General features: G+C 42.1%; 1 long non-coding RNA gene across 1 annotated transcript in view; it reads right to left on the reverse strand.

Annotated features, from left to right (window-relative positions):
• LOC116664186 overlaps positions 1-15,818 on the reverse strand; it is a 32,103-nt gene that overhangs the window by 7,250 nt on the left and 9,035 nt on the right. The window contains exon 4 of the long non-coding RNA XR_004320556.1: positions 107-3,026. This is a non-coding gene — a long non-coding RNA (uncharacterized LOC116664186). The remainder of the gene's footprint in view (positions 1-106; positions 3,027-15,818) is intronic.

Raw genomic sequence — 15,818 nt, forward strand, 5'->3', positions numbered from 1 at the left:
ATAATTTCAATAGTTAAAGTATTTCTATAGCGATCGGTGTGTTGTGTAATTGCAAGGCAAGAACAGTAAACTGATCAAAATGGGCAAAAGCCAAAGTCTCGTTTACCTTTGAGATCACCTACTCCGGAGCTCCCCACTTCTCTGTCTCACGTCGCCTTGACCTTACAGCTAACTCCGTGGTGAACTGCAAAATAAAACAGGAAGCCCAGCCAGACCAACAGAGCCATCTGTGCAGCCGTGCTTTACCGCAAGCAGCTTTTTTACAAGTCTTGGGAGGCTGGTTCCTGGCTGGGATCCTGTTACAATCAATGCAATGCAAACATAATTAATTGTGCCGTGTTTAATTTTGAAGCCTGGTGAGGAGTGCATATGCCTATACATATGACTGGCAGTCTGAAAGGGAAAAATTTGGGTAGCAGGATTAAGCTGCTCTGTAATCCTCATCTGTATTTACTCCTATATTTTCCATAGTGAAAGCTACTTTTAATAATAAAGATAAACCATAAATGCTATAAAATTCTAGCCATCCACTTCCCCCCAGTTACAGGCAAGTACCGTCCTGGCCACTTTACAGCTCCCACTTGGCCATGGTTACCATCATCCATAAGAAAACAATCTTGGTAAAGTAGGCTGTGGGTTTTCAACTGTCCCTATGGCTGCCCTAGTTCTCCAAATAAAAGGGACTTCATAATAGCGTCTCCAGACTCTGCTTTCCTTTCTGATACCATCATCTTTTGTGTGTACACAGATGATAATGGCCTTTGGAAGGCTCTCAGGCTTGTTGAAGAGATTTATTTTTGTATATGTGTCAAACACAAACCACAGCAGCCCTGTCCTTAACATCTCATCAAGCCAGAGTGACATGCTGGTTCAGTGGGCCCAACCTCAGGTGCGCCAGAGGCTCACGGGCCAAGGGACCTAGTGCAGCCGTGATTCGGCACCTGCTCAAACCAAAGGCCAAACCTCTGCTCATCCTAAGACCACCTGACTGATAGCACGGAGGCCCCGAGGTTGGGCTGAATGGAGTTTGGCAGGACCAGAGGAGGTTTCTGAGCAAGTAGGACGGTGCAGTAGAGAAAACCTCACACCTGAGACCGGCCTGGCTTGGAGTCCATGTTCTGCCCTCACCACCTGGGCGATCTTGGACAAGCAAGATCACCTCTTTTGTCATTTCTGGGCACAGGTAATGAGAACTCCTTCAAAGCAGTGTTGTTGGAAGAAAAGATGTGTAAGGGCTTGGTAAGCTAAGGAGTAATACATAGTCCTTAGAGTTACTACTTAAAACACTCCTTTAAAATAATAAAATGACAGCCACTTAAGGCACATTAAATGTCATCCCTAAACCCAGTGGATGACCAGACATTTGCTTGTAGGCTGAGTTTTTTGGTAGCCACGCCATTCTGCAGAGGCCTGGGTGTGTTTCTTCATCTGTGAGAACAAGGGGTTAAGCAGCCCCCTGCCCCGGCCCTGTTGGGAACGACATACCTGTGCATCCACTGGGGTTCACACACGCGTGTGGCGGGGAGTCCAAATCAAATGTAGACCCTCCAGACCTCAACTCACCAACTTGGAATTTATGACCATTCAAACTGAAACTCACTTGAAATGTACTGTAGCACACTCCTGCCCCCTGCCACTGGCCCCCGCCAACCTGGATAGGGAAAGTGAGGGGTACAGACAAGCTAGATGGGGGTGATATTTAAAATTCAGAGAGAACCAACTGCCTTCCATGAGGCCCTCTGCTTATAGCCCACTGATTTAGCTAAACTCTCGTCTGAGTTTTCAGCTTATGTGACCAGTTCCCAAAGGGCCTCCCAGGCAGAGCTGCTCTATAGACAGACAGCCCCATGGGTCTCACCCTGAGAAAGACTGAGCCTTGAGTCTCCTTACCAGGGAGCCCAGGGGAGGTGCCCTGCAGGACACATTGAGTGGACCGGCCAGCCCCTCCCTGAGATGCTGGCAAAGATCAAATACCCTTCTGGGGTGAAGGCTTCTCCAACTGGGTCTGGCTTGGCTCTCAGGCTATCTCAAGGGGTACCCCCATTCTGAGGGAGACATGTCCACCCCATGGGGACACTGTGCAGCCTCACTGAGTGCCACACATACTCAGAGCCTTAGAGGCCAGCTGCCCTCTCCAGCCCTGCTGCCCTGATAGGATTTGTTCCAGTCCTTCCCTGAGCCCTGCTCCCTGTGCACTGGCCTGAGCAGGACCACGGAAGCATGGAGACTGGGGTGTTTCTGGACAAAGCGGGGCTTTGCAGACAGCTGGAAGCTGGGGCTGTCTAGACAAAGCAAGGTGCTATCAATTCTTTCTTGCTCCTATGGTGCTCTGAGCAGCCTCCAGCCCTGCAGAGAGGAGCCCAGGCTCAGCTCGGGGCTCCACCCTTTCTCCAGCACTGTTCCATCACTGAGGCTGGTGGGTCCTGCCTCCCTCACACCCCTGTCTCCATGGCAGGCCCTCCTCCTCCTGAGGACTCCTGGCTGAACAGGGCTGGGGGGCTGGCCTCCGGTCCTGCTCATCCTTTGATGACTCCCAGCCACTCACTCTTAGGATGAAGTCCCAACCCCTGAGCATGGCACCCAAGACACAACCTTCTCCCCCGGTCCTCCGCATGGGAGGGAGTGCCCATGCACACCTCCCATTAGCAAAGCAGAACTGCCAGCTGTGTGCTCCCCACCCCTTGTTAAGGCTGCTCTGTCTCCCACCGGCTGAGGCTGATTCTCAGAGAGGCCCTCCCTCACCCCCAGCTGGAGTCAGCCCAGGAGTTCCCACCCCTGCCTTCTATGAGGGAGCGGGAGCGCAAGCTTTCTCCCCTCCCACGTGGTTATTTGCACACTGGCCTCACCATCTGTACTGGCTGGTGGGCACCTCGAGGGCAGAGACCATCCCTCTGTGTGTCCCTCGGTGCTGCACAGAGCAGGGCCAGGCGATAGGGGAGTGGGTCGTCCCCTGGGTATCTGGGCTGGGGCAGGATGCAGATGAAGCCAGCAAGTCCAGCATTTCCCTCTGCTTCATTCTCACCGGTCTGTGGAACCTCAGCAGAGGTTGAGCTCCTCAGCCTGTGACCCAGCCTCCCCACTGCCACCTGTAAGCTCCCTCTCTTAGTTCTTACTTATTCCTGTTTATCACTACATCCACCCCAGTCCCCACAATAGACAATCATCCTCATCTGCCCAGTGCGTATCTGTATCCTTGCAAAATTTTGTATTGTTTTGGATATGTGTGTTTTTAACTTCGGTCACTGAAATTCCCATTTTTTTTTTAATCGGCACTGTGCTAGGAAGACCCAGCCCTGCTATCACGCGCACACCCACTGCCACCCAGCCCCGTGGTTTGCTGCTCCCACCACGGCTCAGCCACCCTCACCTGCCTGGATGGACACACCTCCCCTCCCACCCACCGACTCACTCCCCACCCCACACAAATGACCCTGCCTGCTATGAGCATCCTTGTCCTGGGTCCTTGTGCACATGGTTAGAATTTCTCTGTGTTGTAGATTCAGGAACACAACTGCTGGATCATAAGGTTTGCCGACTCTTAAATTTCTGAATGGTACAGATCGCTCCCAGAATGGCCACCGCTCCCCCACTCTCACCCACAAGAGCCCTCACCTCCTCCGCCTGCCTGTGCTCATCTTCACGTGTCTACGCATCCACACACGTGTGACCAGGGTTAGAGCTGCTCTGTGTGAGAGGTATGACCTTGACCTCGGCCGGCAGGGCACCTCCGTAAACTGCGTAGAGTCCAGCTGGCTCCTGGCCTCGCTGCCCTCCCATTTGGCTGTGAGTATTAGGTGAGCTCACCCACAGAAGAGTACTTTCCAGGCCCTGGACATACCTCGCTCCCTCACACGCAGCCCGTCCCCAGCACCACATGACACATTCACAAGCTCTGTGACCACCCCAAGTCCTGCCCAGGGGCATGTCCTGGCCATTTGGCCCCACACCCAAGCAGCCCCCAGGTAGGACCTGGAGTTCCCCCATTACAGCATCCTGCCCTCTCTCAGGAAGGCCTCCTCTCTCACACCCCAGGCAGCTCTGACCCTCTAACCCTCATCCAGCCTGGGCCTGGCACTTCCCAAAGCACAGATGCCTTTTCCCGAAGCACGAAGCCAGGCTAAGAATTCCTACTAGACACATGTAGAATTTCCGTGCTTAAAGGCCTGCTGTCAGAGACACAGGTAATCCTCTACCGTTAGCAACGGTCTAAGCCAGAATGTGGCAGGGATGTCGATAATTTTCCAGGCTAAGTAAATACATCCTTTGAAAAATTTAAGTCCTTGTTCACAGTCACAGACAGGCAGCTTCGTGGTAAACTTGAGTCCATCTCATCTTGTCCCACCTTTCAGGAACACTAACCTCCTCTCTAATCCAGGAATCCCATGACAACCCTTCTCCCCTCTCGCATCTCTCTGGGGGCCTTTGTGGCCCCTCCTCTCCCACCTGCCTTCCCTGACCTGCCCTCCCTGGCCCAGCCTCCTTCCCCAGGGGCCCCCAGGACCCCCTATGCATTGAAACTTCCCAGCTGGGGCTGCAGGATATGCAGCTGCTAGACACTGAATATCTGATGGACGGGCCCTGGGAGAAGACTCCATCTAGCTGCACAGAGACGGCCTGGAGAGCCTGGGGTATGATCCGGGATGAAAGTCGGAGCCCCCTAGCAGCATGGGCATCATGGGGGTGGGTCCGGCTGGGCAGACTCTGTTGGTACACACACCTGGTGGCGCCACAGAAACACATGTCTAGGGCAGACAGCCCCTGGGAAGGAACATACTCTGCCCACCCAGCACTGCAGCTGGGAGCTGGATATGGGACGGACAGGTCCTGGGAGAGGCCTGCAACAGAGGCGGCCCCAGTCCTAGGCAGCAGCACAACCACCTCAATTCCTGAAGCCAAAGCGACCCAGCCCCCAGGACCAGCCTGCTACATACCACAGCCTAGTACGAGGCCTGGGACAAACACGTGGAGAAAGGGACATGACCTTGGAATGCTTCCGGGCAGAACTGTGGACATTTACACAAGCAGTGCATAGGTTTGCTGTGACCACATGGGCCTCACTTGCTTCAGTGGTCACCTCTTTTGGGACATAGCACACATCAAGTGCAACAGAGCCTTCTCAAACCTGAACCTCAGGCTTCTACTCCACCACCTGGGAGCCTCTGACAGGACTGTGACAGCATGGGACAAAGATGGGGCCCTGTCCAGCATCCAGTGCAGGCTTTGGTCACCACAACACCAGTCACACCCCTACCAAGCAGATAATGGCCAGTAAACTCTGAGGAAAGATATGGCTGGCATCCATACCAAAAACACCGCTTACAACAAAAATATGGGACTCATGCAGTCTTCATAGGGATGCTCCCACATGAAAACATCACTTCAGAACCACTCTAGACAACTGTTTCTGCTCAATTCTTAGACACAGAGAAAGTTAAGTAAATTGGAAAAGCAGAGGAAATGCTCCCAATTAAAAGAACAAGAAAAATTCCCTGAAAGAACAAATAACAAAACAGACCTCACCAGTCTACTAGAGCCAGAGGTCAAAAAGGAGATAATAAAAATGCTTAAAGGAATTAGAAAGGTTATCTATGGAAATGCAGATCACGCTAACAAGGAACTAGAAACTAGAAAGAGGAACCAATCAAAATTAGATAACTCAATTGCTGAGATAAAAATCAACCTAACAGCAATAAATAGCAAACTATATTTAGTTTATATTTATATTTAGGCAGAACAACAAATAAGGGACCTGGAAGGTAGATTAATAGAAATTACCCAATCAGAAAAGCAGACAGAAAGACCAAAAAAAAAAAAGAAACTGTGACATTTAAGAGCTATGGGATAATATAAAGCATGCCAACCTACACATAATGGTCCCAGAAGGCGAAGAAAGAGAAAAGGGGATCGAAAATGTATTGGAAGAAATTATGGCTGAAAACTTTGCAAACCTAAAGAAGGAAACAGATATCCAGGTACAGGAAGCAGAGAAGGTGCCAAACAAGATCAACTCAAACAGACCAACACTTAAGATACACTATAATTTAAATGGCACAAGTTAAAGAGAGGATTCTAAAAGCAGCAAGAGAAAAACAAAGAGTCAGTTACAAGGGAACTCTCATAAAGCTATCAGCTGAATTCTCCACAAAAGCTTTGCAGGCCAGAAGGGAGTGGTATGACATATTCAAAAATCCTAAAAGAAAAAAAGCTCCAACTAGGATACTCTACCCAGCAAGACTATCATTCAGAATAGGAGAGAGAGAATTTCTCAGACAAGTAAAAACTAAAGAATGCAGCAATACTAAGTCTACCCTAAAAGAAATATTGAAAGTTCTTCTCAAATTTAAAAGAAGCCAGAATCTATAGGAAGGGAAAAATCACAATAGGAAAGGCAAATATATAAAAGAATTTAAGATCACTTAAATGATCCAGGACATGGATTAAAAAACAATAAAAAAATTTTGATAAAAATGACTATAACTACAATTAACATGAAATTAACATGTTAACATAAATTAGCATGAAAATGCAAAATAGGGCATCAAAATCCCAAAATGTGGGAGAGGGGAGTAGAAATGTATCTCTTCTAGAATGTGTTTGAACTTGTATGACTATCAGTTTAAAGCAAGTAGATATATTTGAAAACCAGGGTAAACACAAAAACATACCATTGGGAGTTCTGGTCAAGAAGGCGGGGTAGTAGGACCACGAGTTGCCTCTCCTCGTGACTACAACAAAACCACAACTGAATGCTAAATGACCATCGAAAAAAGACTGGAACCTAGCAAAAAAGATCCGCAACTGGAAACAAAGAGGGAACCACAGCAGGATGGTAGGAGGAGCATGCTCGCAATATAATTGGGCCCCATGACCCCCTAGGTAGGCAACCCACAAGCTGAAGATTTGTTAAGTCACAGAGGCCCTCCCACAGAAGTGAGAGCTCTAGGCCCTATGTTAGGCTCCCCAGTTTGGGTCCCGGCAGTGGGAAGAGGAGACCCCAAGACATCTGGTTTTGAAGGCCAGGGGGGTGTGGCTCAGGGAGCCCCATGGGACTGGGGGAAACGGAGACTCCATTTGCTTGAGAAGCCTTATACGGAAACTCACGTGCACCAGGTTCAGGGGCAGAGGCAGTGATTTCATAGGAACGTGGGCCAGACCTGCCTGCTGGTTTTAGAGGGTCTCTTGGGGACATGGGGGACGGCTGCAGCTCACTCAGGGGACATAAAAGCTGGTGGCGGACATTCTGGGAGTGTTAATCTACATGAGCTTCCCTAGAGGCTGACATCTTGATTGGATCATTAGCACCAAGACCCAGCCCCACCCAACAGCCTGTAGGGAAGCCTCAGGCCAAACAACATACAGGGTGGGAACACAGCCCACCCATCAGTAGACTTCCTAAGCCACAAAGGCCTCTAGACACGGCCCTACCCACCAGAGGTTCAGGACCAAGCTTCTCCCAGCAGTGGGCAGGCACTGGCTCCTCCTGCCAGGAAACCTGCATAAGCTTCTAGTCCAGCCTCATCCACCCGAGGCATATACTAGAAATAAGAAAACAATAATCCCAAAGTCTGTGGAAGGAATCCACAAACACATAGAAAGATAGACAATATGAGGTGGCAAAGGAGTATCTCCCAGGCCAAAGCACAAGATAAAATCCCAGAAGAAGAAATAAGTGATGAGGAGATAGGCAATTCATCTGAGAAAAAGTTTAAAGTAATGATGATCAAGATGTTCAAAGAACTCAAGAGGAGTACAGATGCACAGAGTGAAATTTTTAGCAAAGAGTTGGAATACATAAAGAATACCTAAACAGAGTTGAAGAATAAAACCACTGAAATGAACACTACACTAGAAGGAACCAAGAATAGATTAAGTGAGGCAGAAGAACGGATCAGTGAGCTAGAAGACAGATTAGTGGAATCACTACCTCAGAACAGAAAAAAGAATAAAAAGGAATGAGGATAGTTTAACAGAACTCTAGGACAACATGAAGCACTCTAATATTTGCATTATAGGGGTCCCAGAAAGACGAGAAAGGACCTGAGAAATTTTTGGAGAGATAATAACTGAAAACTTTCCCAACTTGGAAAGGAAACAGTCACCCAAGTCCTGGAAGCGCAGAGAGTACCACATAGAACCAACCCAAAGAGGAACACACCAAGGCACACAGTCATCAAATTGACAACAATTAAGGATAAGGAGAAAATATTAAAGTTAACAAGAGAAAAGCAACGAATAACACACAAAGGAACTCCCATAAGGTTATCAGCTGACTTTTCAGCAGAAACTCTATATGCCAGAAGGGAGTAGCACAATGTATTTAAAGTGACGCAAGGGGGAAACTTAAAACCAAGAATATCTAGCAAGGCTCTCATTCCGACTTGATGGAGAAATCAAAAGCTTCATAGATAAACGAAAGCTAAAAGATTTCAGCACCACCAAACCAACTTTACAACAAATGTTAAAGGACCTTCTCTAGTCATCAATCCATAAGAGAAGAGAAAAAAAAGAAGAAAGAAAAAAAAAAAAGAGAGACCTACAAAAGATTGCTTTGGCTGTTTAGGGTCTTCTGTGGTTCCTTATGCATTTGGAATTGTTTGTTCTAGTTCTGTGAAGAATGTCACGAATATTTTGACGGGAGTTGCGTTGGATCTGTGGATTGCTTTGGGTAGTGTGGCCATTTTGATAGTGTTGATTCTTCCAATCCAAGAGCAAAGAAATCTTTCCATTTCTTTGTGTCATTTCAGTTTTCAGAGTATAGGTAACTTCCTTGGTTAAGTTTATTTCTAGGTATTTTGTTGTTTTTGATGTAATGGAGATGTCTCTGCCAGTTATAAAATTCTGGTTTTTGAAGTGAAAAAAAAAAGTGAATGAAGGGCTGCAAATGGCAAAATATCCTTTTTTTATGGGTGAGTTGCATTCCATTTTGTTTATATATTTATATATATACATACACACACACACTGCATCTCCATTATCTATTCAACTACTGATATGCACTTAGGATGCTTCCATATCTTGGCAATTACAAATAATGTTGCTGTTAATAGCAAGGTGTATGTATCTTTTTGAGTTAATTCTTATTTTGTGTTTGGCTTTATTCCTTTGATAACTATCTAAGTTTAAAAAGCTAACGCTCTAAACTTTCTTAGAAACAATGAACAGTACATATATGTAAATTAAAAAATATATATGCAGTAAAAAAAAAAAAAGATCAAGCCATGTAAGACATAGAAGAAACTTAAAAGACATTACTAAATGAAAGAAGCCAGTCTGAAAAGGCTATAAACTGTACGATTCCAACCAAATGACATTCTGGAAAAGGCACAGCTACAGAAACAATAAAAAGACTGTGGTTTCCAGGGTTTTGGGGAGAGGGAGGGAAGGGGGAATGAATAGATGGAGCACAAGGGATTTTTAGGGCAATGAAATTATTCTGTATGATACTACAGTGGTGGCTACATGTCATTATGCATTTGTCAAAACCCACATAATGTACAACATCAAGAGTGAACCCTAATGTAAACTATGGACTTTGGTTGATAATAATGTGCCCATGTTAGTTCATTGATTGTACCAAATATGCCACACTGATGAGGGATGCTGAGGGCAGGGGGTTATATACGTGTGGGTGGGGAGGGCTATGTGTGAACTCTATTTTCTGCTCAATTCTCTTGTGAACCTGAAACTGCTCTAAAAGAATAAAGTCTATTAAAAAAATACAATAGATTAAAAAAAAACAAAAAGAAAAGAACTCAAGCATAATACAAAAGAAAACCATCAAACCACAAAAGGAAAAACAAAAGAAATGAACAGAGAAGAGTTACAAAATCAACTGGAAAACGGCTTAAAATGGCAATACATACATACTTATCAACAATAACTTTAAATGTCAATGGACTACGTGCCCCAATCAAAGAACAGAGTGGCAGATTGGACAAAAAAACCAAGAACCTTCAATATGCAGCCTACAAGAGATCCATGTTAGGGCAAAAGACACACAAATTGAAAAGTGAGGAGATGGAAATAGATCTTTCATGCAAATGGAAATGATGAGAAAGCTCAGGTAGCAATACTTATACCAGACAAAATAGACTTTAAAACAAAGCCCATAAAGAAAGACAAAGAAGGATGCTATATAATGATACTGGGACCAATACAAGAAGACGATATTACACTTGTTAACATATGCACTCAATATAGGAGCCTCTTAATACATAAAACAAATATAAACAGACATGAAAGAAGAAATTGACAGAAAATGGAGAAATTGACAATTGTATCTGGAAACTTTAATACCCCTTTGAGGGACAGATCCTCCACACAGAAACTCAATAAGGTAGCAGAGATCATAAATGACATAATAGAATAGTTGGGCCTAATTGTATCTGTAGGACACTGCATCCAAGAAACCAAGAATACACATTATTTTCAAGCACACATGGAATATTCTCTAGGATTGACCACATACTACAAAAAAAAGTATCAAAAAGTTCAAGGGGATAAATATTAATTCAAGCATCTTTTCTGACTACAAAGGGATGAAACTAGAAATCAACCACAGAAAGAAAAATGGGGGAAAATGATCACAGGGAGACCAAACAGTGTGCGATTAAAACATCGATGGACTCAAAGATGAAATCAGAAAATACCTTGAGCCAAATGAAAATAAAAACACAACTTTACAAAATCTATGAAAGGCAGCAAAAGCAGTTCTAAGAAGGAAGTTCATAGTGATACAAGAAATAAGAAATAAGAAATTTCTTCTTCAAGAAATAAGAAAAATCTCAAATGAAGAATCTAACTTACCACCTAAAAGAATTAGAAAAGAATAAACCAAACCCAAAGTCAGCAGAAGGAAGGAAATAATAAATCAGAGAGGAAATAAATAAAAGACATTTAAAAATAGAAAAGATGAATAAAACCAAGAACTTAAAAAAAATTTTTAACACCTTTATTATGGTATGTTTCCCATACAGTAAACTACACATATTTGAGATGTACAATGTGATGAACTTTGATAGATGTATACATCAATGAAACTACCACAATCAAAATAGCTAACACTTCCATCACTCCCCAAGAGGCACAAATTTCGAATTACCAATTTATCCCTTCCTATCTACTTTACCCCTTGGTAACCATAAGTTTGTTATCTATGTCTGAGTCTGTTTTTGTTTCATATAAAAATTTATTTGCTTCTTTTTTTTTGTTTTAGATTCCACTTATAAGCAATATCATATGATATTTTTCTTTCTCTTTCTGACTTACCTCACTTAGACTGACAATCTTCAGGTTCATCCATGTTGCTGCAAATGGTATTATTTTATTCTTTTTATGGCTGAGTAGTATTCCATCATGTATATATACATCTTCTTTATCCAGTCATCTGTTGATAGACATTTATGTTGCTTCCATGTCTTGGCTATTGTAAATAGTGCTGCTGTGAATATTGGGGTACATATGTCTTTTCAAATTACAGTTTCCTCAAGATATATACCCAGGAGTGGGATTGCTAGATCTTATGGTTAAGCCTATTTTTAGTTTTTTTGAGGAGTCTCCATACTGTCCTCCATATTAGCTGCACCAATTTACATTCTCACCAACAGTGTAGGAGATTCCCTAATCCTTGATGGTAGAACATCTTCTAATATGACGTTTATAATCAAGTTACAAAAAAATTATGGAAATTTATATTTGATAGTTAATAAATCTACAGATGAATAAATGACAATCTCTACACTGCTAGCTTGTTTGTTCTCTTCAATTCGCAGCTCAAAAGTCAAAAATCAAAAATTTATGTTCTGACAACCCAGTTAAAAGAACTTCCTCCCATGACTATATATGTCTTATTTTATGCCTTCACTTACCACCATCTGTGTTTCTTTTACTGATTGTTTTTTTAACATCTTTTTATTGAGTTAGTCATTTTACAATGTTGTGTCAAATTCCAGAATAGAGCACAATTTTTCAGTTATACATGAACATACATATATTCATTGCCACATTTTTTTTTCACTGTGAGCTACCACAAGATCTTGTATATTTCCCTGTGTTATACAGTATAATCTTGTTTAGTATAATCTTGTTTATCTATTCTGCATATGCCTGTCAGTATCTACTCAAAACTACAATGAGGTATCACTTCACACCAGTCAGAATGGCCATCATTCAAAAGTCCACAAATGACAAATGCTGGAGAGGCTGTGGAGAAAAGGGAATCCTCCTACACAGCTGGTAGAAATGCAGCCACTGTGGAGAACAGTACAGAGATTCCTCAAAAGACTAGGAATGGACTTACCATATGACCCAGGAATCCTACTCTTGGGCATATATCCAGAAGGAATCCTATTTCAAAATGACACCTGCACCCCAATGTTCATAGCAGCACTATTTACAATAGCCAAGACATGGCTAAATGTCCATCGACAGATGACTGGATAAAGATGTGGTATATTTATACAATGGAATACTATTCAGCCATTAAAAATGACAACGTAAAACCATTTGCAGCAACATGGATGTCCCTGGAGAACATCATTGTAAGTGAAGTAAGCCAGAAAGAGAAGGAAAAATACCATATGAGATCGCTTATATGTGGAATCTAAAAAAAAAAGAAAAAAGAACATAAATACAAAACAGAAACAGACTCACAGACATAGAATACAAACTTGTGGTTGCCAAGGGGGAGGGGATGGGAAGGGACAGACTGGGAGTTCAAAATTTGTAAAAACCAAGAACTTTTAAAAAATATATAAATAAAATCAACAAAACTCTAGCCAGGCTCACCAAGAAAAGAGAGAGGACCCAAATTAATGAAATAAGAAATGAAAGAGGAGAAATAACCACCAATACCACAGACATACAAAAAAATCATAAGAGAATACTAAGAAAGGTTATATGCCAACAAACTGGACAACCTAGAAGAAATGGACAAGTTTCTAGAAACATACAGTCTGCCAAAATTGAGTCAAGAAGAAATAGATCATTTGAACAGACTGATCACTAAAAGTGAAATAAAATCCGTAATAAAAACACTTCCTGCAAACAAAAGTCCAGGACTCAATGGCTTCACTGAGGAATTCTACCAAACATACGAAGAACTTATACCTATCCTTCTCAAATTCTTCCAGAAGACAGAAGAGAAGGGAGTATTTCCAAATTTATTCTATGGAGCTACCATCACCCTGATACAAAACCAGACAGAGACACTACAAAAAAAGAAAATTACAGACCAATATCTTTGATGAATATAGATGCAAAAATCCTCAACAAAATATTAGCAAACCAAGTCCATAAATCAGTTAATGTGATACAGCCCATCAACAAAAGGAAAGGCAAAAGCCACATGATCATCTCAATAGATGCAGCAAAAGCATTTGATAAAATTTAACATCCATTCATGAGAAAAACTCTCACCAAAGAGGGTTTATATGGAACATATCTCAACATAATAAAAGCCATTTCTGACAAATCCACAGCCAACATAATACTCAATGGTGAAAAGCTGAAAGGCCCTCCTGCTAAACTCAGAAACAAGACAAGGATGCCCACTCTTACCACTTCTATTCAACACAATACTGCAAGTCCTAGACAAAGTAATCAGACAAAAAATAAAAGGTATCCAAATAGAAAGGGAAGGGATAAAACTATTACTATTTGCAGATACTCTATACAGAGAGAATCCTAAATACTTCACACAAAAACTATTAGAACCAATAAATGAATTCATCAAGGTAGCAGAGTACAAGATTAATATACATAAATCTGTGGAATTTCTTTACATTAGCCATAAAATATCAGAAAGAGAAACTTTAAAAAAAAACATTTAAAATCATGTCAAAACCCAATAATACCTAGGAATAAACTACAGACCTATCTGCTGAAAACTATGAAATATCGATAAAGGAAATTGAGGATGATTCAAAGAAATGGAAATATATCCCATATTCTTGGATTGCAAGAATTAATATTGTTAAAATGGCCATACTACCCAAAGCAATCTATAGTTTTAATGCAATCCCCAAGACATTTTTCACAGAATTAGAACAAATAGTCCTAAAATTTATATGGAACCAGAAAGGACTCATAATTGACAAGGCAACCCTGAGAAAAAAGCACAAAGCGCAAGGTATAACCCTCCCAGACTTCAGACACTACTACAAAGCTACAGTAATCAAAACAACACTGTACTGGTACAAAACAGACACACAGATCAATGGAACAGCATAGAGAGCCCAGAAATAAACCCACACACCTACAGTCAATTCACCTATATCAAAGGAAGCAAGAATATACAATGAAGAAAAGACAATCTCTTCAGTAATTGGTGTTGGGAAAGTTGGACAGCTTTATATAAACCAATGAAGTTAGAACAGTCCCTCACAACATACATAAAAATAAACTCAAAAATGTTTAAAGACACAAATATAAAACATGATACCATAAAACTACTGGAAGAGAACACAGGCAAAACATTCTCAAACATAAATTGTAGCATTTTTTTTAGATCAGTGTGCAAAAGAACTAAAAGCAAAAATAAACAAATGGGACCTAATCAAATGTAAAAGCTTTTACACAGCAAAGAAAACCATTAACAAAATGAAAAGACCACCTGCAGAATGGGAGAAAATATTTGCATATGATGCGACTGACAAAGGGTTAATATATGAAATATACAAACAGCTCATACAACTCAATACCAAAAATCCACAAACCCAATCAAAATGTAGGCGGAAGGCCTAAATAGACACTTCTCCAAAGACATGCAGATGGCCAACAGACACATGAAAAGATGCTCAACATCACTAATTAGAGAAATGTGAACCAAAACCACAATGAGGTATAACCTCACACCAGTCAGAATGTCTATCATGAAAAAGTCTATAAATAATAAATGCTGTAGAGACTGTGGAGACAAGGGAACCTTCGTACACTGTTGGTGGGAATGTACGTTGGTGCAGCCACTATGGAAAATAGTATGGAGGTTCCTTAAAAAGCCAAAAATAGAACTACCATATAATCCAGCAATCCTACTCCTGGGCATATATCTGGCAAAGACAAAAACTCTAATTTAAAAAGACACATGCACCCCAATGTTCACAGCAACACTATTTACAATAGCCAATACATGGAAACAACCCAAGTGCCCATCCACAGATGACTGGCTCAAGAAGATGTGATATACATATGCAATGGAGTATTACTCAGCCATAAAAATGAAATATTGTCATTTGCAGCAACATGGATGGACCTACAGAATATCACACTAAGTGAATTAAGTCAGACAGAGAAAGAAATATCACTTACATGTGGAATCTGAAAAAAAATATATAATTTGAATCTATATACAAAATAGAAGCAGACTCACAGACAGAAAACTTATGGTTACCAATGTGGAAAGGGAGATGGAGGGATAAATTAGGAGTATGGGATTAACACTATATGTAAGATAGACACATAACATGAATTTACTGTATATATACAGGAAACTATATTCAATCTTATAATGGAAAATAATCTGAAAAAATATACATAGATATAATGGAATCACTTTGCTGTATACCTGAAACTAACATGATATTGTAAATCTACTATGCTTCAATCAAAAAATAAAAATAAAATCCAACTTGGCATCCTCGTGTTCTAGACAGTCACCGAGGGGATGGGGGAGGCCCCCAGGCAGTCTGAGTGAGGCAAGTGGGGTCTGGGGAACTGCTCTTGACCTATTCATCATGGGAGGGGGTGGTTCTGAAACCTGTGGTTGTGGTCACTTGGTAGCAAAGGTGGCTCTGTCCAGAGCACCCTCCCTGCTCCTCGCT

Source organism: Camelus ferus, chromosome 1 (assembly GCF_009834535.1).
Source record: "Camelus ferus isolate YT-003-E chromosome 1, BCGSAC_Cfer_1.0, whole genome shotgun sequence".
Classification (NCBI taxonomy): Eukaryota; Metazoa; Chordata; class Mammalia; order Artiodactyla; family Camelidae; genus Camelus; species Camelus ferus.